Consider the following 24,863-nt stretch of genomic DNA (forward strand, 5'->3'; position numbering starts at 1 on the left):
ACATAATAAGCAGATCATTTACCTTGCCTTCATTGTTTAGGTTATGGATACAAATGTGATTGATAATAATCTTTATTTTCTCAGAAGCCTACATTGATTTTTGAACATTTAAAAATGTTCAAAGAATTTAAGTAGAAAAATATATTTTTTTATTAATACTGTATATTATTACATAATATTATAGAATACTCATCTGTCTATACTTTTAAAAAATGTATCCTAGCACAGTCTTTTATTATCGCTCATATAACCACAACTTTGAAGCATCATTTTCTATAGTGTCAATATAAAGATAATTTAGTCTTTCTTCTAGGTAGTTAATCAAATTTTATTTTTATAGATTGAGAATTTAGAAAACAATTTTTGTTGTTTTAACCATCAGAAGTTTTAAATTCCACTCTGATGTAATAAAATTGCTTTGACATCTGAAACTCTGCTGGTCTTATTTATTTATTTATTTTTAAAGATTTTGCCTGTTTGAGAGAGAGAGAGAGAGAGCACATGAGCAGTGGGGAGAGGCAGAGGGAGAGGGAGAAGCAGGCTCTCCACTAAGCAGGGAGCCCAACGCAGGGCTTGATCCTAGGATCCTAGTATCATGACCTGAGCACAAGGTAGACATTTAACTAAGCCACCCAGGAGCCTCTTTTATTTATTTATTTATTTATTTATTTATTTATTTATTTATTTATTTATTTATTTATTTATTTAGTGTCTGGCTTTCCACTAGAATACTTTCTCTTTGTTATACTTAAATTTTAGCAAAATCAGTAGTTCTGAAAAAAATGTAAAAAATTAATCTGAAATTAAGGCCTGCCCCAGAGCACCTAAAAATGCATGCTTAGATTATCTTGGGTGACACTGAGCTACTGAATTGTATAAACAAATAACTCTTACACTATGTTACTTTGAATTATTGACAAATGTATAGCAGTTTTATCACTGGAGCATTTGTTTCTTCAGGCTCTTTGCTGCACTGGTATCAGTTTTACACATTTTATCTGAAGCTGCTAGACAAAATGTGTTAGATGTTCCCTATACATAAAACTTGAGACTTCCTGATGTATTTGGGACTTGTAATGCTATGATGAGTCTGCACCTATCCTACAAACATAGTATAATTCTGAGTAGTCCCAATTTGTACAATTCCCTTTAAAAAATGGGATGCACATATAATTACATTTGCTGCTTAAGTGAATATATTCCTGATGAGAGGACTTCTGTTTTGGCAAGGCTTTGAAACAACTAAAGTCCACAGTTTAATATTTTGCACGTGTAATGACTAGAAGAGTTTTTCACACACTAGTTCTGATTCTGGTTCTTTATATTTCAAACCTGTTTTTTCTCCAGTACCCACATAAATCCAGTGCTAGGAGATATAGGATGTACTTGTATTGCCACATAACCCCTGACATGCACCTTTGTGAGTCCTTGTGATAAGTGATAGAAGTCTTTCTGGAGGCCATTCTAACTGCAGCTAGCAGTAAATTATACACAAAAGCAACTGTAAATCAAATAATAGTATACTGCTGAACCAAATTAACTATCAATTCAACTCAATTTCCCTTTATCCAGATCCCCCCAAAATGCCTGTGACTACACCAAAGCCAGCCGTCAAAAGGGAAGCGTGTCAAAGACGCCCAAATAATGTGATGTATGAAACTAAGTATATTATCCATCAGATACACTAAGATATAATTGTAATACATAAAAAAATGTAAGTTCACACACATGAACTCACCATTTGTAGCCGTGCCATAGGTTTATGCCCTAAAAATATAAGAACTTTGATAAAATGTATTTTGTATAATTCCATGAAAGAAGGGTAAAATGTGGTGCACTTATAATTCTAGTAGTGAACATATAGAAAATACTGCGTTGTGACTATGTTTGGCCCTGTGTCTCATGATGCCAGGTAAATCTTGAATGCCCAATTTGTATTTCAGATAAAGTATAAAACTATAAATGTTACAACATAACATCTTTTCACAACATGAGGCATCCTAGATATTAAACTCGTGTCATTTTCTTTTTATCCCTAAATAGTCAAATAGTCTCAGAATCCAGATGAAATCCATGTAAAATAACATATTTTGAACTATTTTTAGTAATTTGGTGAAAATGAATTTAAATATTTATAAAGATGGAATTTTAAGTATATTGTTCACAGACCTCTTTTATAAAGCCAGAGCTTATAGGAAGATGTCAAAGATCATCATTCTGTTCACTATTATTTATTAAACCCTAAGCAGAACTATTTTCTATAAAAGGGTGTTTTATATTATGGTCAACTGCCAAGCGAGATAAACTGACTTTATAAACTGCCAGCCATGGGCACCTGGGTGGCTCAGTAGTTGAGGGTCTGCCTTTGGCTCAGGTCATGATCCCAGGTTCCTGGGATCGAGTCCCGCATCGGGCTCTCCGTGGGGAGCCTGCTTCTCCCTCTGCCTATGTCTCTGCTTCACTCTCTGTGTCTCTCATGAATAAAAAAATAAAATCTATAAATAAATAAATTCTAAAAGAAATTGCCAGCCATTTATGTTTCTGGTAGTGGGAATAATTTGAGCAGATCCCCTTTACTCAAAGCAAAGCAATATAGAGCTTAACCTTTTTCCTTTTGAAGTTCAATATTATTAAAATACCTTTGATGAAATTAGAAGGCTTGACAAAGGTCAGCTTGCAAATACTGACAGCAGGTACTCATGAAGGGGAATTCATTTAAAGGGGGGTAAAATAGGGATTGTTGATGTGGGCTCAGAATCAATCCCTAGAACACTGTGTGGTTGAGACCACATTCCCATTCTGGCCTAGCCATGCTGGCACTATACAGCTTTTCTTCTGGAAAACGGCTATGTGTATACCTGAGCATGTAGAATCATGTGAAATTGAACTGTTATTTTAGAAGCCTAACCTGTCTTGATTCGTGGAGTAACAATTGCTAATCACAGGATGGGATGTGGGGAGAAAGAGAACTTCCCTAACCTACTGTGATGCTGTCCCAGAGAAACTGCTGTAGACCAGCAAGTAGGACTGTCTGGCTCTCTCCAGGTTTACTTGCTGCCAGCGTGTAGTTCTCACTGTGTAGCTATAATCACAGCACAATGGGATTCTCTGACAACTTAGGCTGGCTTTCTGGCTTTATATCCCTCAGCAATGATATTCCATTTTTGCCTCCAGACAGGAAAGAGAATATAGGCAAGGAAATAAAGCCATTCTCTCCACCTGTGAACTGGAGCGTGGAATGATTTAATTTTAAGGACCTCCTATTGTGCTATTCTAAGCTGGAGAACCATAAAACTTTTAGCATAAACATTAGCCCCACCTTGGAGGCAAGGAATATTATGGTTTCAGTTGATAAGGTAGGACCCTATAGACATAGAGTACAGATGAGACTATCTAGAGAGTGTGTGTGTGAAAAAGAAGAGACAAAGATAGTGACCATGTGAACACCAAATTTCAAAAGCTGGACTGAGTTAGAACAGCTGCTAATTAAACTGAGAAAGGGTAGATGGAGAAGGAAACCAAACTATAAGAGAAATTCTGACAATAGAGGGATGATGGAATTTTGGGAAGAAAGCACCCAGATTGGCTGGATTTCATACCTAGAAAACAATGCCATTGGTGATTTGTGAAGAGAGTGTGATAAAATATTAAGGATAGAAATCCAGAATAGAGTGAGATGTAGGATGGAAGTTAAAGAGAGATGAGGAAAAGAGGCAGTAATTTGGGCTCTGGATGCATAGTCTATAATTTGTGTGTGTGTGTGTGTGTGTGTGTGTGTGTGTGTGTGTGTGTGTGTGTATACAGCCTTTCTTCTGGAAAATGGCTGTTTTTCTTCTATAAAAGCTGTATGTATACATATATACGGATACATATGTATATAATTATAGTTACATGAAAAAATCTTTAGAATTAAAAAGATCTCAGTCTGAAACTTGGGCCTGATACTATTAGCTGGAGTGACTTTGGGTTGCCTCAGTGTTATTATTTCTTTTTTTTTTTTTTTTAGTGTTATTATTTCTTAAATAGAGACATTAATGCTTTCTTTACAAAGTGGCTTCAGGGAATAAATTGAATATCATGCGTATACCCGTTAGCCAATTATAAGTACTGAATAAATGGTAGCTATTGATACCGTTAAAGAGCAGCTTAGATCACCCTCCTTCTAATTAATTTAATTATTATTAATTATATTACTCAAGATGATGATAATGATAATACTAGTAATAACAAATGCTTTTGAGGGACCGTCTCTGCTAATTAGATGGCTAATTGATGGCTAACATGAAAATTAGTTAACTTAAGCATTAAGGAATTTACTGGAAGAGTGTGTTGTATAGCTTACAAAATTGAATTAAAAAACTGGAGTCTGAGATCAGGCAAGAGTTCCAGAAGTCAAGGCGTATTCAAGATGCCGAAAGACTGTCCACAGAAGCCATCTGCTCAGGACACTGGCCCTGGTCAGTTGGCTAGACATTCCCTGACTCCCCACACCCACTGCTGTGATACTGCACGGCCCACTCTGCCCCAGTGCTACTCCAGGGCTGTTCGTCCTAAGTACTGTTGACGTTTTGGACCAAACTTTGATTTGCGGGTTTTTCTGGTAAATGGTATGATGCTCAGTGGCATCTCTGGCCGCTGCCCATTAGTTGTTGATATCACTTCCTGAGCCCTGACATCAAAAATTTCTCCAGACTTTATAAAAAGGACCCAGCTGAAGACCACTGTGCTTTGCAGATATTTCTAAAAGTGACTTTACTCTTTCAAAATTCAAATATGGGACAGGGCATCCACTTCGTCATACCTGGGTTATACAACCAGGCTATGACCACCAGAGGCTGAGAGTAAAAATAATATTGCTCCAATTTAATTTCCTTTGTAGGAGATAGCTGACTTCCACTTTAGATTCTCCTGTTATCTATGAATTGTGTTAAAATATTGCTCCACAAAACAAATATCCACAGAATCTCCTATGTGCCAAATATTATGCTAGACCCATTTAGAGTGATTTATAACCTTTGCAACAACACTCAGAGACAAATATTGTTCAAATTATTTTACTGATGCACAAAGTATGTTTTTCTGGATGTACATTATAGCTGATATTGCTCAGCTAAAAACCAGGTTTGTCTGATGTGGATATTCATTATCCTCTATCAGATCAAATTCAACTGCAGTTTATAACAATCCCACCTCATGTTTCTATGTTTTTAAAAATTTTGTTTACTACTTAGAGGAAGTGGTTTTTAATTATGTTAAACTGTAACATCTCTATTATGGAGATGCTTCCACATGGTGTTTATTATAGAACATAATTGCAGGATTGCTTTTGACTTACTATCTCTATTCAGTGAACAAAAGATACTGCCTAAATTTCTCATTCCGAATTCTCTTTCTAGTTTTTCTCAAGTTAGTGTCATGCCTTAAAAAAAAAAAAAAAAAAAAAATCAGGCCTGAAAAGTCCTTGCAAATGTTTTTCAGATGGTGTCTAAGTATAAATTCTAATTCTGTTTCCTTTTTACCTAAGAGAGTTCATTTTTACTTCCTAATTATCTATAACCTTGCAAACCCAGGATTTCTCCCCCAAACTAGTAACCTAGAATCAGTCAAATTAAATTAATCCCAACATAGAAGCATTCAGGCTGCACAACTAGTATATCTTAAAGACCTTGCCCAATTGGTCCTTTTTTTGGCTATGATGACTCATAGTCCAGCAGTATTTATTTGTATAGACATAGTTGAGGGCCCTTTGTTGACCATTTATTTTTCTGTGACTTGGTAATCCCTGTAGGTATTCTATTGTCTTAGTCCATATAACAAAGTATCATAGACTGGATGTGCTAAACAAGCATTGATTTCTCACGGCGCTGGAAGCTTAAAGATCCAAGATCGAGGAGGCAACGGAGTCAGGGTAGGGGGAAGCTTGCTTCTTGGTCATAAATAGTCTTCTTCTCCTCGTGGCTAATATGGCAGAAGGGGGAGGGGAGCTTTCTGGGGTCTCTTTCATAAGGGTACCAATATCAATCAGGAAGGCTCACTCTAATAACCTAATCATCTCCCACCTTCTAAGACCATCACAATGGGGCTTAGGATTTCAACATAGGGACATTCAAGATAAACCTTCCATCCATTGCACATATTTCCCTAATATGTTTCCCCCTCTCTCCATGTACATACATTTGATTATTGAATCTTATTTTTTTCTCACATTTTGGAGTCCTTTATAGGTGTTTGGCTTCAATCAGTATACACTATACCACACAACATGTAAAAATTGCCAAGTGTTTAATACAGTTTTGTTGTCAATAAATGTTTTTGGCTGCCTGCCTGCCCACCTACTTGCCAGAAACGCTACAGGATCTGTCATTGATAACGATCATTTTTGGACTTAAAAAATCTGTTGCTGTTATTATGACCTAAATCCTTTCATTCTGCAGTGAATACCATGTTTTTGAAGTTTTATCTTTCAGCATGAACTATAGATAAGAAGAATGGGAGAGGCCAGCAAAATAAAGAGGCTTAATTTCAATGGATTCCACTCTCTTTCTCGCAGTATATCCATGTCAGCCATGGTGCCAGAAACTAAAGGTAACATAACAATATTAAAAGCCATCCTTAACTGAGTGTATACAGGTTACACGTACTGAGAAAAATGCTTTCTAGGCCTTATTCATTTATTACTCAAAACTCCCAGGATATCAGTTTACTTTTACTCTCTTTTTATAGCTGAGGAGTTAGAGTTATAATAAAATTGAACATGCAGTAGTAGTAGGCCAGTACCAGGCCTGCATTCTAACAGATGCTTTGTAGTTCATGAGCCTAGTTGACATTCTTATTAACACAAGTGTTATGTAGGGACAGTTAGCAGATGGTCAGGAGTATTATTTTGACCAAAGGAACAAAAGGAGTTCAGATGAGTGGAATCTCAGTAGGAATTTATTTATCTTATATTTATTTACACATGTAATATATATGTACATATGCATGTATTTAACAATCATGAGAAACACTTGGCCTTCTAAGCCTTTTACAAACATAACTTTTGCTTCTCCTACTAGTTTTCTGAAGAAGGTTAAATTATTATCATCATTTGGGAGGGGAGGAAAATGAGACCCAGAGAAGAGAATACCTTGCCTAAGTCACATTGCTAGCCAGTGGCAGAACTGGAATTCCAAACCCAGTGATCCGGCTCCCCTAGTCTTGCCCTTAATTGATATTATGTGCTGTTAGGTGCAGAAGGAGTCCCATACATTCTCACATCCTCATCTCCTTTTTACTAGGCTTAAATGTCATGGTGTATTCACTAAAACCAGTCCCTTCCATATCAGTTTTTCCTTCTCTACCTGATGCTTTCCATCAACTTACAAATATGTTATTATATCTCCTTTCAAAAAAGAAAAAAAAAACTCACATTACTCCCATTCTTTTCTCCCTTTTTTAAAATTTAAAATCAGTTCATTAACATATAGTGTATTATTAGTTTCAGAGGTAGAGGTTAGTGATTCATCAGTTAGATACAACACCCAGTGCTCATTACATCAGGTGCCCTTTTTAATGCCCATCACCCAGTTACCCCTTCCTTCTGCACACCTCCCCTCCAGCAGTCTGCAGTTTGCATCCTATAGTTAAGAGTCTCTTATGGTTTCTCTCTCTCTCTCTCTCTCTCTGATTTTGTCTTATTTTATTTTTCCCTCCCTTCCCCTATGTTCATCTATTTTGCTTCTTAGATCCCACATATGAATGGAATCATGTGATATTTGTCTTTCTCTGATTGACTTATTTCACTCATTTGTCTTTCTCTGATTGACTTATTTCACTCAGCATAATACCCTCCAGTTCCATCTATGTCATTGCAAATGGTGAGATTTCATTATTTTTGATGGCTGAGTAATATTCCATTATATATACATATGTATATACACCCCATCTTCTTTATCCATTCATCAGTCAATGGACGTCTAGGCTATTTCCATAGTTCGGCTGTTGTGGACATTGCTGCTATAAAAATTGGGGTGCTTGTGCCCCTTCAAATCACCATGTTTGTATCCTTTGGGTAAATACGTAGTAGTACAATTGTTAGGTTGTAGGGTAGCTCTATTTTTAAGTTTTTGAGGAACCTCCATACTGTTTTCCAGAGTCTGTACCATCTTGCATTCCCACCAACCGTGTATGAGGGTTCCCCTTTCTCTGAATCCTCGCCAGTATCCGCTGTTTCCTGAGTTGTTAATTTGAGTCATTCTGACTGGTGTGAGCTAGTATCTCCTTGTGGTCTTGATTTGTATTTCTCTGATGCTGAGTTATGTTGAGCATTTTTTCATGTGTCTGTTGGCGCATTTGCATGTCTTCTTTAGAGAAACCTCCATTCATGTCTTCTCCCCATTTCTTAACTGGATGATTTGTTTTTTGGGTGTTGAGTTTGATACGTTCTATATAGTTTTGGATGCTAACCCTTTATTTGATAAGACATTTGCAAATATATTCTCCCCTCCCATAGGTTGTTTTTGAGATGTGTTGACTATTTCCTTTGCTGTGCAAAAGCCTTTTATCTTGATGAAGTCCCAGTAGTTCATTTTTTGCTTTTGTTTCCCTTCCCTTTGGAGACATGTCTAGCAAGAAGTTGCTACAGCTGAGGTCAAAGAGGTTGCTTCCTATGTGCTCCTCTATTTGATTTTGATGGGACCCTGTCTCACATTTAGGTCTTTCATCCATTTTGAGTTTATTTTTGTGTATGGTGTAAGAAAACGGTTCAATTTCAGTGTTCTGCCTGTGGCTGTCCAATTTTCCCAACACCATTTTTTTTGGCACATGCTGCCCTGTTTTCCTATAGTAAAATTCCTATAAAACATTTATCTATAACTAATCAGTGCCAACTTGTCGTCTTCCATTTCTTCTTCAACCCATTTCAGGTCTTTAACCCCAGTACTCCATCAGAACCGCAACTACCAGTATCACCATTGACTTTTGTATTAACCTAGAGATGAATTCTTGGTCACCTTATTTTTTGACTTATCCTCAGTTTTTAATACTTAAAATACTATATTTTTTCACTTTTTCTTCAGAACACTACTTTTACTTGTGTTTACACTTAGGTTTCTGGTAGCTATATCTTAATCCATTGTTCTGATCCCTCCATGCCTCCTCCTCCTGGGGCAGTAGGATATCCCAGGGCTCAATCTTTGAACTTCTCCTTATATTTATCTTCTTTTACTTATATTTACTCCCTTTGTTATCTCATCTAGTCTCATAGTGTACTAATATCTACATACAGATTATTCCCAACTTTTATTTTCCCACTCCTACACCTCTTCCCTGAATTGCAAACATAAGCATCCGTTTACTTTATATCTGCCCTTGGATGTCTAAAAAGCATCTCAAATTAATCAAGTTCAAAACTGAGTTCAAAACTGAGTTCCTGGTCTTTTCCCCTCTGAACACTGTTCCCACTTCTACTGCCTCACAAACAACATTGCCCCTCAACTTCAACTCCCCAAATTCCCAATGTCAAGATGTTCTACCTATAGTTGTCCATTTCAGTATATGGAAACTCCATCATTCTTTATCTGATTATATCACGTATCCCAAAGAAGATCTTATTTGCCTCAAAACATAGCCATAAATTCACTGCTTTTTATGGCCTTTCCACTTCCACTCTGATCCATCTGGATTTTGCAACTTTCCAGATCGTATCTATACTTTTTACTACTCTAGTCTGTTTCTACACAGAAATTAGAGTTATCCTTTTAAAACATAGTTAGATCCTCTGTTGAAACATAGATCATCTTTTGAAATTCTTCGGATTTTCCACCCATTAAGAATAAAAGTCTATGAGGATGCCTGGCTCAGTGGTTGAGCATCTGCCTTGGGCTCAGAGTGTGATCCTAGGTCTGGGAATCGAGTCCTGCATCAGGCTCCTTGCAGGGAGACTGCTTCTCCCTCTGCCTATTCTCTGCATCTCTCTGTATCTCTCATGAATAAATAAATATAATCCTAAAAAAAAAGAATAAAAGCCTAGGGGTGCCCAGATGGTGTAGTTGGTTAAGTGTCTGACTCTTGGTTTTCACTCAAGTTATGACCTGGGTTCATGAGATAGAGCCCCTCTTGGGCTCTGTGCTCAGCATGGGGTCTGCTTAAGACTTTCTCTCCCTCTCCCTCTACGCCTCCTCAACCCCTCTCTCAAATAAATAAATAAATAAATAAATAAATCTTTAAGTAAATAAACAAATAAATCTTTAAAAAAATAAAAGTCTACATTCCTATGAGGTTTATAGGCCCTACTTGATTTCTTTAACAACTTCTATCACTCTCTACCTGGTTCCCTCTCCTCTTCCCACACTGACTCCCTTTGCTCTTCCTCAAATATTTCAGATATTCTCTCACAGCAGAGCCTGTGTACCTGCTGTTTCTTCAAACAAAACAACTATGCTTGCCCATGTCACTTACTCTCTCACCTCCTCCACCTTAACTTCTTAACCCAGTCAAACATTCCAATCCTCCCTTACCTCTGGGCCCTAATGTTCCTTTTTCCTGCTTTCATTTTCTCCTTAAGGACTATCCCTAGTGAACATACTATACCTTTATCTTCTTTTTAAATCATCATATAGAATATTAAAAAGACATCAAGGATAAAGATATAATAAAATTTATACTTATTATGCTTTAATCAAGGATATTTGTAAAAGACACTGGCCATCCTATGGATGCCTGGTATTGAGCAATAAAGTAGCTGCCAGTATAGTTTGAGGCCTTCCCCATGTTCATGTTCTCTCTCTAGCTCTCTCTCTCTCTCTCAAATAAGTAAATGAAATCTTTAAAAAAAAAAAAGAAATAGACTTAGTAAATTTCTCTTGACTATGACTCCATGGTGTCCACATAAAACTAAACTGGATGCTTGCCAGTAAAATAATCATCAGTTTAACAGCTTATATTTCAGAAAAGATGCTTTTGAAATTTCATTTAAAGAGAGTCAGTGATTATTTGATTTGCTTTCTATCCAGGTACTAGCATTTACTTTTCTTAGCTTCCAAAAAGATTTTTTGATATCTCCCACCACATACTTTCTTAACTTCATATACATTCATAAGAAACTGTCCCTATGTATATAATTTTGCTATTTATCATCCTTTTCTAACTATGTTTTTTGGATGAAGTAGAATTTTACACTTCACCACTGCCTAGGGCATTTGATAGGAGGCTTGAAGTAGTCAAACTTCTCTTTTTCCTCTAACATTCTGTTTTCCCAAGTATCTTTCAGGTTGCTTTGCTTCTCTGCTGGACTTGAAGCAAATAATTGACACCATCTCCATTGGGACTCCAACTGATCCATCATCAAATCTTCCCTTTTCTTCCTGAGAGAACTCAGGTAGTTCACTTTTATGTTGTTTTATTGTGTGTGTGTGTGTGTTTTTTTTTTTTTTTTTTTTTTTAATGTAGGCTCCACACCCAGGATGGAGCCCAAAGCAGGGCTTGAACTCAGGATCCTGAGATCAAGACTGGAGCTGAGATCAAGGGTCGGATGCCTAACCAAATGAGCCATCCACCTGTCCCCAGGTAGTTCATATTGTATTGCGAATTTCTTGGAATTTCTTGTTGCTGGTATCTTTCCATTTGATTATCACTTTGCCATATGGTTAGTTAATGCTGTTAAAGAAGGGGGTTAGCTAGTGCTGTTAAACTGTTAACTATTACCAGAGAAAAGAAGCAAGGGCATCACTATTGCACTTCTGATTTTGCTCCCTTCTGATTTTGCTCCCACTGTTTTCTTGCTGCCCACAGGCACTGTTCCTATGAATCAGTGTTCATTCCTTAGAATCAAGACAACAGGAGATTTTTTTACACTGCAAGTTTGGTAAAAAGACCATTGGTTTAAAATAAGGTTTTATTATATTCTCAGGTTACTTTTTTAAAAAAACAATGCATACATATATTTCTCCACATTTTTATGAGTTCTTCCCCAAATCTGGGGGAATGGTGTTTATGATATGTTAAATTAATACTGTGACTCTGATTCTTCGTGTAGATTGCACAAAGGTGTGTATGTGTGTATTTTTATTCATCTTACATTATATCTTTCCTCACAGTCAAATAACTGAGGTAATTTTCAGGTAGAATAATTTTTACAAGAATATTTGACAAGAATTCCGGCGTTCAAATCGTTTTCAGTACAAAATCGTTGCTCTGTTGATCCCTTAGATGTAAAACCAATTTCCTTTTAAAGTCTACATATCACTCTAGAAATATAAATATAAAATAATGTCATAGGCAAGATGATGAGGCAAATGAAATATTTCTCTAACTGAATGCAAATGTATTTGTGAGGAGAGTAACGTTTGCAACCTGGAACTCATAGCAGAGGTCAGAACTTCCAGTGGGAAATTTCTTAATGGCTGGTTAGCTATTCAGAGAATAATCTTTTTCAAAGCCTGACAATATTCATATCTATAGAGTCTTTCTCCCTCAGAAAAATTTACTAAGAATTAAGAAATAAAAATGTGTTTCTTTCCTGTGAAAATAAAATCACTTAAATTATCATTTAACTCAGGGTTCTCAAAAGCAGCACTATTGCCATTTGAACTAAACAATTCCCTCTGGTGAAGGAGGCTTGCCTATACACTGCAAGATGTTTACCTGCATCCTTGGTCTCTATCCACTAGGTGCTAGTAGCATAACCCCTTAATAGTGACAATCAAAAAAATCTCCTGACATTGCTGAATGTCCCTTGGAGGACAAAAATGCCCCCAATAGGAATGATGGATTTATTTTTTAATATTTTATTTATTTATTTATTTATTTATTTATTTATTTATTTAGGGGGGTGAGAGAGAGAGAGAGAGAAAGAGAGAGCGAGAGAGAGAGCAGGGGGAGTGGCAGAGGGAGAAGGAGAAGCAGACTCTCCACTGAGCAGGAAGTCCGAGCCCAACAGAGGGCTAGATCCCAGGACCCTGAGATCATGACCTGAGCCTAAGGAAGATGCTTAGCCAACTGAGCCACCCGATATATGTAAAATACATATATTTAAATATGTCATTATTGGGGTGCCTGGGTGGCTCAGTTGGTTACAGCATCTACCTTGGGCTCAGGTCATGAGCCCGTATATAATAATATGTATTTATATGTAATAAGTATTGTGAATTACCAATTCATGGTTTTTTGTAAATTTTGCTATTGTGGTGTTTGTATAGTCTTATTAATTTGCACTAGCCTTTTATTCAGGAAGGTCATTAGCTTTTGCTTCCTATATATAGTACATATATTAGTCCTATATGTAGTGCATATATTACTGCTCTATTTTTAAAATCTTTCACATCATTCTTGACATTTTTGATAAAGAGCTTTTTAAAAAATTATATGTACTCCAAACCATTCATTAGGTGGTCTTGTTCCTCCATTTGTTTATATGTCTACTAAGCCCTTTCCCATAATTAGAAAAATAAACATCTATATATTTTTGAATCCATTTGTTTTTAACTTGTACAGCAATTTTTATATTCTATCCTATAAATCCTAAAGGGCTTTTGATGCCAGGTTAATGAATCTTGAAAAACAAGAGAAAAAAATGTAACTGAATTGTTAGATTGTCAGTAAACTAATTAAAGTTTACCAAGTGCCTGTAGCGTGCCTGACATAGTGCTGGGTGGTTTACAGGCTGGGTCATAAATGACCATATTTAATATGCCATCATCATTAACAGTATTATTATGCTTGGATTATACATGAGGAACTTAAAGCCTACAATATATGGTAGTTTGATCAAAGACACAAAGTTGGTAAGTAGTGGGATAGGAATTTAGACTAGTTTTGTTTGACTTAAAGCTTATGCTATTTCCATTAGAGCAAGAGTCTACAAGAATAGATAGTCTCTTGGAGTTTTGAGTGGTAAATGACATGATCAGAACTGTACTGTAAGAAAACCCTAGCATGGGCACCTAGGGTGCCTGGGTGGCTCAGTCCATTATGCATCTGACTCTTGATTTCAGCTCAAGTCATGATCTTAGGGTCATGGGATCAAGCCCTGGATTAGGCTCTATGCCCAGTGGGTTTTTTTTTTTTTTTTAGGTTCTCTCTCTCTGTTCCTCCCCTCACTCATGCTCTCTCTTTCTAAAATAAAATAAATCTTCAAAAAAAGACAATTTAGCAATAGCTGACAAGGAAGTTTTTTAGGTTTTGTTTTGTTTTGTTTTTGTTTTTTAAAGAAGAATCTGGGATGCCTGGGGGCTCAGTGGTTGAGCCTCAGCCTTCGGCTCAGGATGTGATCCTGGTATCTGGGATTGAGTCCCACATTGGGCTCCTGGGAAGCCTGCTTTTCCCTCTGCATGTGTTTCTGTCTCTCTCTCCCTCTGTGTCTCTCATGAATAAATAAATAAAATCAAAAGAAAGAAAAAAAGAAAGGAAAGAAAGAAAGAAAGAAAGAAAGAAAGAAAGAAAGAAAGAAAGAAAGAAAGAAAGAAAAGAAAGGAAGAAAGGAAGAAAGAAAGAAAGAAAAGAAAGGAAGAAAGGAAGAAAGGAAGAAAGGAAGAAAGAAAGAAAGAAAGAAAGAAAGAAAGAAAGAAAGAAAGAACGAACTTGGAGGCTATTAAAGTAGACCAAGTCAAGAATAATGAAATCCTTGTGAATGGAAGTAGTTGTTGGAAGTTGAAGAGGAAGAACTGGAGAAGAGATATTATAGAGAGAGAATTGGCAGAATAGTCTAACTGAATATTGGGGAAAGAAAAATAGATGTGTCAAAGATGATTAAGAATTTTTCAACAATTTGACTTGAAAGAAGATATGAGTAGTTTTTAAAATATGAAGTATTTCTAAGGAATATTACAAAGTCAGTTTTGGATATCCTCAGGTGCTAAATGAAGGAGGTGAGCTCTAGGTGATGGTTTAAAGTGTAATATTGAACATTGGACAGGGGAAACAAGATTGGATTTGAGTTATGAATGTGAGAATCATCTGCACGGATATAATAGAACCATGAGATTGCCACAGGTAGGAGTCGAAATGAGAGGAATCATGAACAGATTCTTAGGAAATATTTAAGTGGTTAATATTTAAGTGTTTATATAAAGTGGTAGGAATAAAAAAAAAGAATATAGATACAAAAATAAAGGAATGACTAGAAAAGTAGGAAGGGACACAAAAGGTTTTTATGTAAAGAAAATCATTGGTTGCAAACACAATAAATATTTTTAAATAATATGATAAAGTGAATGTGTACCCGTATCCCCTCACGTTAACCAGAGTAGCATATGGCTGCCCAAATTCCAGCTCCCAGAACCTGCATGACATTGCCTGAGAACTTAAACCTGCTTGCTCACATGACAGGCCAATCTTATCAGAGAATTTCCTGCCAACCCCAGTAGCCCTCAACCAATGACTGTGACCTTAGTGTGCAAGTACTCTGCTCCCTTGCACCTTGAGCAAGATAACTGAGGTACATCTTCTAAACTGGCTGTGGCACTTTCCTGGCATCATTAACTTGAACTTATTCTCAGGAGACCCTTGCATGATAAGAACATTTTATTTCCTGTCTTCTCTTTCATCACTTTCCTAGTAGCATTTCCTGCAATCTTCTACAAAATGAACCTTTTTTGTGTCCTTAAATCCAAATTTGTCTCAGGATCTTCTTCTGGAAGAATTCAAATGTAAGCAACATGACAAATGATATGGGATGTTGGTCTTAGGGACAGAGATGTCATTCTGACTTCAGGGACAGCCCTCACACGTGAGTGGTAGATAAGTTGGGTATAAGAAAACTAAGAAAGAGGGATTGCTGGGAGATGTCAGGTAATTTGAGATGATGTAGAGGGAAGTTGAGAGAAGGATTTGATCTCCGTCTGAGCCTAGAGTGAGATTGATCCTTGCTCATCTGCCTAGAGTGGTAAAGGGGTGGATGTTGAAGATCTGGGAAGAGTAATGAATTCTAGAATAAAATTCAGTTCTTATTGTTGCTAAGATAACATAATAAGCCTTCGATTAAGGTTAAAAATATTTTAAGATAGTGCCAAGTAACAAAAAGAGCATTTTTTTTTTTTTTTTCCAATCAGGCAGACAGACTTTCATAGGAATTCTGGCCTCATCTCACCCTGTGACCATGTGCATGATAGTTAACCTCTCAGGCTGCATTTATACATCTGTGAAATGGGGATGATAAGATTCATCAATCAAGGATCTGTAGAAGAAATGCAACAAGATGCAGAGCTGCCTAGCTATTTACAACATAGTAAATAGTAAATGTGAGCTGTTACCCCATCTGAGGGACACAAAGAATCCAGTTAAAATTTGACTGCATGAGCTCAGAGTGCATATTCAGCTTGGTGTTATACATCTTAAAAAAAAAAATCAGAATGTTTGTCTCTATTACAGAAATCCTGAGATTAAAAAAAATACCAATTTGTTCCAAGTTTTTCCTTTCCCAGGGGTTTTAACAGACTCACAGGTCCTATTTTGATAACCTACTACATTTGTCTAGGCATTCACTTTAAAAAGTAACAAATATAATAGTTACTTTAGCCTCAGCTTTGTAGATGTTTTACATGGGTATTATTTTTCAGACAATGAATGATATCTGATTATTCTGGGAAAATCAGATTTGACTTGAGGTTTCCTCCTTGGCTTTTATTTACAAATCAAAACAATGTACTGAAAAGCACGTTGAAAAGAATTTTTCAAGCACATTGTTGTGTTTCCAGAGGAAGAAGCTACAACCTCAAGTGAACTTCCTTGTTCTTAATACATATTTTAGTTTTTTAAAAGTTTTTCTCTCCTACAAGTAGATTTGCCTTTATACTTTAACATTCTTATTATTAAAATTCATTAGACATGGATTACAGCAGAAAACACTATTCAACTATTGTAACTATGAATCCTGTGAGTTTTCTGTCTACTGTATCTCCTACTGTATCTCCTAAACAGCATGGAAGGGAAATAGTCACATGATTATTAGCACTCTAGAGTTTATGGGGGTCAGTCACTCTTAGAAGACAGTAAAAGGGAGGAAGCAAAATATATGACTGTCAACTATGATGTTTCTGGCTGATGAATATAAATATTCTGGTTTTCTTGCAGACTGTAAGTTTCCTATCTTAAATTTCAATGCAGAAAAACATTGAAAGGTTATTATAAAACACTTTTTCTACATTGAATTGCACATGAAATTATATAAAAAATATGCAAAGAAATCCCCTTTTGGCAATCATAATAAATATGAATTTATAGCCTTGTGTTCATTTAAGTTATTCAACAATGACTTTTTAAAACTTACTATTTCATGTGTTCTATATTGAACACAAAAGTCACAGAAATAAACAACTCACAGTGCTTTTCTCCCAGGGATTTAACCATCTAGGGAGACAATTTCCAGTCCACTTCACTTTCATGAATATAAGTTACAAAAATAGATTTTTCCTTATCCAAGAATTTAGTCAGCATTTTTTAAAAATTTTTTTATGATAGCCACCCACAGAGAGAGAGAGAGAGGCAGAGACATAGGCAGAGGGAGAAGCAGGCTCCATGCAGGGAGCCCGACGTGGGATTCGACCCCGGGTCCCCAGGATCGCGCCCTGGGCCAAAGGCAGGCACCAAACCACTGCTCCACCCAGGGATCCCTTAGTCAGCATTAAAAATATTTTTTCTCTTTCTCTGATTATGTGACTTCCAGAATTTTGACACCACTCTACATTCTGGACTTAACCATCATCATGTGTCACTCGGACTACTAAATTAACCTCCTAATTGATACCTCTACTGGAATAATTCTAGACATCTTACTGTTCTTTCCAAAACTCTCCCCTCAATTTTTTCACTCAATTTGACAGTGCGCTCTGGTCCCAAACCTAGGAATCATTATCCCTTTCTTAACATCCCTAATCTAACACATCAGTAAGTATGCCAGTTCTGACTACTGGTCTTTCTGCCACTTACCTATAATTACTCTAATTTTTCACTTTGGCTTCTACAATACCATCACAACTGGTCTCTATTTCTACTCTCAACCTATATCTACTAAGTCACTGGAGTAACTTTTAAGTCATGTAAATTGGTCATATCCCACCAAACATGACCTATCATTTGCCTTATCGTCCTCCACCTCCAGCCTGCTTTACACTCTTCAACGGCTTCTATCACAGTTAGAATAAACTTTAAACTGCTTACAACATCCCACAATCTATGACCTAACTCATTTCTTAATTTGTCACTCTTCGATTTGTTTACTCTGCCACCCTGCTCTTACTCTTAGGAATAACACTGATCTTCTTCTTCTCTGTTTTTTTTTTTAAGATTTTATTTATTTATTCATTTTATTTATTTACACACACACAGAGAGAGGCAGAGACACAGGCAGAAGGAGAGGCACGCTCCATGCAGGGAGCCCGAGGTGGGACTCGATCCTGGGACTCCAGGATCACGCCCTGAGCTGAAGGTGGCGCTAAACCGCTGAGCCACCCAAGGATCCCCATCTTCTTTTTAAAAAGGTATCTAGCTACATTTTTTTCTCTAAGCACCGCCTTAGCTGTACTCCATATATTTGTGTATGTTTTATTTTCATTTTAAGTCATCTCAAAATATCTTCTAATTTCCCTTGTGATTTCTTCTTGTACCTATTTGTTATTTAAGAGTGGGTTAGTCTAATTTCCACATATTTGTGACTTTATAAATTTTCCTCTGTTACTGATTTCTAACATCATTCTATTATGGCCATATATATACTTTGTTTAATTTCTACAGTTTTAAATTGAGATTTGTTTTGCATAATCTGGAGAATGTTCCTTATGCAATTTTAAAGAGGTTGTATATTTTATTGGATGGAATGTTCTATAAATATCTATTCAGTATAGTGGTTTGTGATGTTGTTCAAGTTCTATTTTTCCTTGTGAATCTTTTTTTGGTTATTCTTTTCACTACAGAAAGTGGGATATTGAAAATTCAAGTTATTATTTTTAAATTTTCTATATATCTTTTTAATTCCATAAATTTTAGTTTCATATATTTTGGGGATCTTTGGTTAGCAATTTTTAGTAATAATTTTTGTCTTAAAATCTAGATTCCCAGAAATATATTTTGCACTTTTCAGAATCTGTTACGGGTATCTCATCTATCAGCTTTTCCTTTTAAGTTTGCTGGTCAACTTGTTTGCTCCAACTTTTATTGCTGCCACAGGAAGCTACAGTGTTAAAGAATTATCACTAATTGTTTTTTCTAAATGCCCAAAGGAAAAGTTGTTCATCCTGGGTGAGGCCTGAATTAAGTCAAATGGAGATATGGCCTATGAATGCAATTTTCCAGGGAACTGCAAACAGGTCAATAGTGACAATTTTCTAGAACTGAAGCTTTGGAGGAACTCCAATCCTATTCTTTGCTCTAAAATGGATGAGAGGTTGCTTGTGTTCACCATGATTGTGCAGCTGTGGTTTCTAAGGCTACTAGAGATCTAGGGAAAGGGGAATGGAAATAGGACAAGTTACAAACACCAAATGATTTGTTGTACTTACCTAGATTTAGCTATTTATCTTGAATAAATGTCCTTAGATTGCTGCAAGCTTTTGGTTAGCTTCCAGAGCTCTAAGACAGTTGACTTTGACAGCTTTTGCCAGTGCTTTCATTATATGAATAGACTAATTGTCCCATCTTAGCACAAAGAAATTCCAGCAAGTTCAGTTTTTATCTCCCTAAGGAACTGTATAGTAATCTGTAAAAATTTTGATATAGCCCATCTTAGAGACCTTAAGCCGTCATCATTAATATATTTGCGAAACATTATCAGGCCTGTGGAAAAGTCTGAAAGAGAGGAATATATCTTGATAATCAGAGGAAATTGACCCCAGTGAAAGAGAGAACATACATTAAAGAAATTTTTTAAATGAAAAGTGTAATAAAAAAAGAAGGCAACATGCTCCAAGAAAGAGCAGATGATAAATGGCACCTGGATGCTACTGAAAGGTACAGTGGGAGTTCATAATTGTCCAAGTACATTGTTATAAGAGATTTGTTACCTGTTCAACTTTCTTTGTACATACATGCATTATCCTTATTTGTAGCTGTTTAGATGAATTTTTATGATAACAAAATCCAGGAGGATCAAGGATAAAGAACGGAATAGGCATTGTTCATGTACAAACCTCATCTCTTGGGTAAACACTGCAAATGCTGATCCTTGAGAGCACAGACTTTAGAAACATACTAAATTCAAATCCTGCCTCCCCTACTTAATAGTTCTATGACATTAAACAAATTACTTACTATTTGGCAACCTCATTTTTCCCCTTTGTAAAACGTAGAGTTTATAAGAAATAAACTAAATAATCTATGTAAAGCTCTTAACTTAGTTCCTAGTTCATAATGAGTACCTCATGAATGGCAGCTGTAATTGGTGTATTGTCCATATTAAATGTCTGTGCATATAAATGAGAAGGTCTTCTAATTCAGCAGTTTTCATAATAACATAATTTTAAATAAGGTCTGGTCCACATGTGAATGTGAACCATATACAACTTGATTAATAGCTATTATATATAATACAATTACTATGTGAGCATTATGAAACTATAGTTCTATCATTCCTACTTCCCTCAACAGTCCAGACTTGTATAAAATGAGAGGCTGATAATTTTATTTATTATCTTGCTGCTTTATTGATCTTGTCTTATGCCCCCGTGGTAAGTCTGGATTGTTTTCAAATAAAACAGTTTTTCCTTCTTTTTATACTATGCTTGCTTTTGTTTGTCATCAGAGCAAGTACACTACTGTGGAAAAGTCTTGTTATCATTCAGTTTGACTTCTGCATCATTCTTTCATTCAAACTCAAATATGCAATTTACATCTGCAGCATTGTGATTGCTATAGTCATTTCTTTCCTAACAACAAAAATTATAATATCACTGCCTTTCACTGAAGATTCTCTATGGGCAAAGTATAGTCTCAGGGATAATAACAGCAATATCTACTATTTATTGAGAAAGATCCTATGCATATCTGACTAATCTTGACAATGAATATATTAAGGAATTATTATTTTATGAATGAGAATACTGATATTCAGAAAAATACATAGGTAGATAATTGGGAAGCTTCAACTTTAATTTTTCTATTTCATTCCAAATACAAGTTCTTTCTATTTTATCATAGGGCACTCCATATAAACACATCCAAAAAGATTGCTCTTGCAGTTATAACTGTTACAAACATCTCTGGTAATGTTGAAGTGACATTATAGTTTACTGTTAAATGTAAAAAATATATAGTTTTCAAATTTAGTATTATCTCTAAGATTGTCCTGCATTACTCAGAACTCTGTTCTCATTGATTAGTTATTGCTTTCTCCCTTCAAGCATATTTAGCCCTCCTACCATGTTCCTTTACCCACAGCATCAGAAGTCAAATATATTTAATATTTTTATGGTCATTGACATATAAATTATCCTGTATATCTCTCTCATATTTTTTTTGTTTTATAAGTTCTCAAATCACTTCCAACACTGTGTCAGTTTAGTATGGTCATACATACACATACACACACATGTACATGCATGAAACAGTATTGAACAAACCACCCCAAACTGAATGATTTAAACAATGTTTTATTTTCCCACAGGCTGGAGGCTACCCTAATCTTCTTTCTTCTGCAGTAGTTGGCTTGCTGAGCATCCTCTTGTTGTGAGAGGGACATCAATGAAACAATTTTCAAAGCTTTGCTTGTATCACTTCTGGTAAAATTCTGTTGGATAAAATAAGTCACATTGCTGAGTCCCTGAGAGTAGGAGTGAGGAGAGAGGATAATTTTGGATAAGATTTAATATACTGCCAGCCAGAAATGATTACATATCTTTAAAAGTTACCCTAAATGGTCTAAGTCTTGGACAAACATATAGATTGTCTAGCTGGCATTCCATTTCTCATATCTGAAAGACACCTGACATACAAATCTACCTGAGGCCAGTTCATCCTTATCATGGTCCAGGTAGAGGCATCCCCACACAACTTATCATCAGCCTCATCTAACAAGGGAGAAATAATTTTCAGGTAATTTAGTCTTCTTCCTTATAATTAATGATGAAAGATGATAGACATAGCTCATTAGAACCATCATCTTGTTTACCACACAAATAAACAGACCATTTTCCTCCAGGCCACACTTATTCGATGGGTCTGATACAAAGAGTGCTTAGTTTATTGGAAGTACATGGATGGGTTAAAGATAATTTAGATTGTTAGTCATCAAATTTCTCATGTTGTAAAGTGCTTTTTCAATAGTGCAGAAGGTATTTCCTAACTATATTACATTTTCTGTCCTCAAACAATTCTCATCTCTGTATGTCCTGCCTATAAGGAACTACAAAAAAGCAGTAAAATAAGGCAAGATGATAAATTGTGATTATTGAAGGTTTGTGGTGACAATTTGACTTAAGATAAAGTTTAAATTAAAAAAAGTTAAAGTTTAACTTATGTTTATAAAACAGATAAGGCAGAAACTTTTTCTTTTGAGATATTTATATTAATCTATTTTTCAAAATTAATTTGGCCTAGAATGAGAGATTGTGTTTTTGCAAGATCAACTGTACTGACAGTATAGTTTAGGACTATATAACACTAAAATCATCCAATTATTTATATATCCCTAGGTATATATACATACGTTTATCTCAAGGCATGTTATATATAGATTTTATGACTCATTTAATAGCTTTACATGTCTTTTATATGCTAAATATGACAAAAAATATATATCAAAAGCATGGCTGCTAATAACCTTATAAAGGTATAATTTAAATGACTTTAAATAATTAGTCACTCTTGCATTTGCCAGTATCTCTTAAAAATACATAATTATCAGGTTGATGCTATAATAACTGTCACAGTTACTAATGGCAACCAAGAAAAGCAATCTTGCAGTTCAGCAAAAAAAAAAAAGCTGATAAGAAAAATTTGGAAAAAATGTTTGTCAGATTACATTTTAGAAGTGTGCAAATCTTGTGTCAATTTGTTAACATGTTTCTGAGACTAATTTTAATATTCCCAAATTAATTCTTTTTTTTCCAAAATTAATTCTGAGCCAGAATTACTTTAATAAATTTTGTTATCTAAATGTTATCAATTAGTTATTTACATAATTTGAAGATTGTATAACTTTTGATGGTTTATTTTTAAAGATGTGTGCTTCGCTTACAGTGGAAATGCATATTATTTTGGAATAATTTTAATGCTGAATATAAATTATATCTGATTTAAGGCTGCAGTTTATTTTGAAGAATATGTAATTAATTATTCCAAACAACAAATTTTGTTTTTAAAAAAAACAAAAAATTAAAAAACAAAAAAAATTAAAAATTTTTAAAAAATTATTCTAATATAATGAAAAGATAAGGAAACTTATTTGTTCAATTTCTAGATCCACTATTTTAATTTTTAAATATTTTAAAAAATGCAATCAGAATATGACACCTGCCTATCTATCTATCTAAGAAGTCAATAGTGATAGTCATTCTGTGTGTGTGTGTGTCTATAAATGAATTGGAAGAGGACAACACTAAAGACCTATACTCAAGCCCAGCAAATTGGTTTAGGGATAGAACTAGTCAAGCCCCTTCAGACCACCAGAGAATTTACAAACGGTGAAAAGACTGAAGATTCATTGATGTGTCACAAATATCTATCACTTAGGCATTGAAGAAATGTCTATAGAAAGCTTCCAGATGATTTTTAAAAGAAACGGGTTAACTTCCAACATTGAAATAAAATAAAAAGGGGAAAGAGGTTATGAAAGAAGAAACACACATAACATTCTGGAACTTTTTAAAAAGTTTTTATGACATGAACAAACATTTCTCCAAAGACAAATGGTCAACTGACACATGAAAAATGCTCAACAACACTCATCATCAGAGAAATACAAATCAAAACCACAAAATGAAATACAACCTCAACACCAGTCAGAATAGCTAAAATTAACAAGTCAGGAAACATCAGATGTTTGCGAGGATACAGAGAAAAGGGGACCTTCTTACACTTTTGGTAGGAATGCAAGCTGGTACAGCTACTCTAGAAAATAGTATGGAGGCTCCTCAAAATGTTGAAAATAGAGCTACCCTGCGACCAGCATTTGCACTATGGGTTTTTACCCCAAGGATACAAATGTAGTGATCCGAAAGGGCACCTGCACCCCAATGTTTATAGCAGCAATGTCCACAATAGCCAAACTATGCAAAGAGCCCAGATATCCATCAACAGATGGATGGATAAAGATGTGGGCACATACACACACACACACTACTACTACTCAGCAATCAAAAAGAATGAAATCCTGACATTTGCAACAATGTGGATGAAACTATAGAATGTTATGCCAAGCAAAATAAGTCAATCAGAGAAAGAAAATTATATGGTCACACCCATATGTGGAATTTAAGAAACAAGACAGAGGATCATAGGGGAAGAGAGGAAAAAATAAAGACAAAATCAGAGAGGGAGACAAACCTTAAAAGACTCAATCATAGGAAACTGAGGGTTGCTGGAGGTGGGGGACGTGAGAGGATGAGGTAACTGGGTTATGAACATTAGGGAGGGCGCAAGATGTAATGACCACTGGGTATTAGACTGATGAATCACTGACGTCTGCCTCTAAAACCAATAATACATTATATGTTAATTAATTGAATTTAAATTTTCAAAAAATAAAGTTTTTATTTATTTAGATAATCTCTATACCCAGCACGGGGCTTGTACTCACAACCCAGAGATCAAGAGTCATATGGGTGAGCCAGGAGACCCTAGAATTTTTTGATGTGCTGTAAGATGATAGTTTTTTGGGTTGCAAATAACTTCAAGATCATGCACAAAAACTGTGAGCAGAAGTCACCTGATGTTGTGCATATTCATAGCAGTGACTCAGG

At 35.5% G+C, this 24,863-nt stretch overlaps 1 long non-coding RNA gene across 1 annotated transcript in view; it reads left to right on the forward strand.

Moving 5' to 3' along the window:
• LOC140602823 (uncharacterized) overlaps positions 1–22,926 on the forward strand; it is a 290,185-nt gene extending 267,259 nt beyond the window's left edge. The window contains exons 14-20 of the long non-coding RNA XR_012005751.1: positions 1,573–1,651; positions 5,789–5,908; positions 6,455–6,585; positions 11,428–11,544; positions 16,026–18,452; positions 19,742–19,917; positions 21,569–22,926. This is a non-coding gene — a long non-coding RNA (uncharacterized lncRNA). The remainder of the gene's footprint in view (positions 1–1,572; positions 1,652–5,788; positions 5,909–6,454; positions 6,586–11,427; positions 11,545–16,025; positions 18,453–19,741; positions 19,918–21,568) is intronic.
• Positions 22,927–24,863: the final 1,937 nt, after the last annotated feature.

Source organism: Canis lupus, chromosome 13 (genome assembly GCF_048164855.1).
Source record: "Canis lupus baileyi chromosome 13, mCanLup2.hap1, whole genome shotgun sequence".
In the NCBI taxonomy this organism is placed as follows: Eukaryota; Metazoa; Chordata; class Mammalia; order Carnivora; family Canidae; genus Canis; species Canis lupus.